This window comes from Nycticebus coucang, chromosome 16 (assembly GCF_027406575.1).
Source record: "Nycticebus coucang isolate mNycCou1 chromosome 16, mNycCou1.pri, whole genome shotgun sequence".
NCBI lineage: Eukaryota > Metazoa > Chordata > Mammalia > Primates > Lorisidae > Nycticebus > Nycticebus coucang.
This window is the reverse complement of record NC_069795.1, coordinates 86,013,488-86,015,679: the sequence shown is the minus strand read 5'-3', so window position 1 is coordinate 86,015,679 and position 2,192 is coordinate 86,013,488. Positions and strand designations below refer to the sequence as shown.

At 46.4% G+C, this 2,192-nt stretch overlaps 1 non-coding gene across 1 annotated transcript; it reads right to left on the bottom strand.

Annotated features, from left to right (window-relative positions):
* Positions 1-209: 209 nt before the first annotated feature.
* LOC128568219 (U6 spliceosomal RNA) lies at positions 210-316 on the bottom strand. Its single transcript, XR_008375041.1, has one exon. It is a non-coding gene; the product is annotated as a U6 spliceosomal RNA (small nuclear RNA).
* Positions 317-2,192: the final 1,876 nt, after the last annotated feature.

Genomic DNA, 2,192 nt, shown 5'->3' with positions numbered 1-2,192 from the left:
CTTCCTTTCCATCCCCCACCCCTTCCCTCCTTCATTCTGGACTATAGTTGTGATTCATCTCTCATATGAAAGTGTGAGTGATTATAAATAGGTTTTATAGTAGTACTGAGTACATTGGATTTTTTTTTTCCATTCCTGAGATACTTTACTAAAAGGAATATTTTCCAGTTCCATCCATGTAAACATAAAAGAGGTAAAGTCTCCATCTTAAAAATAGGGAACACTTCACAAATTTGCATGTCATCCTTCCGCAGGGGCCATGCTAATCTTCTCCGCATCATTCCAATTTTAGTGTATGTGCTGCCGAAGCGGGCACGAGCCTGGGTTTCCTGATGTCAAGGTTGGTACTCAGCCCCTAGAGCACGGCTGCCTTTCAGCTTGCCCACCTTTAAATACTAAAATAAAATCATCTTTAATCCTTTCAAAAAAACATAACAAAATTTGAAGAACAAGCTTCAATTTCTAAAGGTTCATATATTATTTTTGCCATTCAGAAATAAAAAGTGACCATAAATTCTTTGCCCCCAAAACAACAATGAAGAGATTTTAAAAGGTCACACTCAACTAAAAAAATAAAAAACCAAGCAAATAACAACTACAACAAAAAAAAAAAATCTTTGCTAATTTCATGGGAATTATGAATGTCTTGCTCATGGAAGACATATTTACACCAAACAGCCTGTGGCCGTGGAGAAGGGGAGTTTGAAATAAAAGACAGAAGGCGCTGACCTGCAGAGCAGCTGGCTAGGAGGGTGTGCCTTTCCCATCCCTCTGTTTCACCTCAGTTTTGCAAGGACTCTGGAGTTGGGAGAAGGGGTTCCTAGTCAATGTCGGGACAGTCACTGAATCTGCTGCCTGTGAACAGGCCCCACGTGACTTCCACCTCCCCGTGTATAAACGGAGGGCTAACAGCACCCAGAGCCCCTGCCCTCTCTGACACAGCCTCTCATTCCTTTCATTCCTCATTCCCTCCTCTCTTCATCTCGTCTAGACGGTAGAGGCGCGGGTGGCCCAGAGCAGCTCTGGGGACTCCCCACCATTGCCACTTGGGGGGCCCCTCTGAGCAGCTGCACAGCCACAGCTGCCTGGCCTTGCACTGCGGCCTCCTCTGATTTACCTATGCAGATGCGGCAGTGAATAAACATAGTCTACTAAAAATGAAAAAAAAAAACTGAGAAGGCCTTCATTTCTCATATTTCTTTTACCTTCGTTTTCCCTAAGCCAAGACATATGGAGTGACCAAGAGAAGCCTCCCTTTCCAAAACTCACCTCCCTCAGGGACTTACCCCTGCCTTCCTCCTCACAGGTAGAACTGTGAGATGAGGGAGAACTGCTTTCCATTTTTCAGCAGGGTTTTCTATTTCGAGTTTTGTTTAACCTTCCGACTCACCACACACAGGAGACAACGTGAGCTTGCTTACTCAGCCATGCTGGTACATACACGCTGGTTTTGGGAAAGCTGCCCCAGAATTGCTGCCTTCAGTCCCCCGTGTCGGAACCCAGTCAGGTTCGTCTTCCTGGGGCAACCTTCCGCCTTTAGCGCGTACCCTGAATCCTCTCACAGACCACACTTCTCAGGACTGGTGGAAGCCGGGCCCCTGATTGAGGCCTCTGCTTCTCAAGCACGTTCTCTGTAAATTCTCCCTCACCGTTGGCCTGGCTCTTGCCTTCTCCTATTTGGAATTCCTGGGTGCTCTTCCACCGCCCACAGCACATGTTGTGCACATTCTGAGGTCACACTGACAGCAGGCCCTGTCATGCTTGAAGCCATGCCCTCTTTCCAAGAAGATGTGAATTTTGAGGGACAAGGTTTATATCATGCCCTGTTGCTGGTCTTCACTGGCCTGACTCAAGATAAACACCGAATGTGATGAGTTCAATAACTCTCGACACCCCCTAACATGGCAGGGGGCATTTTCCAACTTCTATCTTGGGGAAGACACATGGGGCCATGTAAGGGTTAAATGGAAGCTTTGTGATTCATCAGGTCCCTCCCTGAGATGCTTCTTCCAGCTCCTATTACTAAGCAGAAAACAAACACCACCACCTCCCTCACACCTATTTTCTGGGTCCCCGGGTTGCATTCCCTTGCCCGGCTCTTTTCTTTCAGATCCACCTTTCTTTGAATGTAATTATTTGCACTTCCCATAACACGTGCCTCAAAATGACATCACCAGTTTAATTTGAAATGT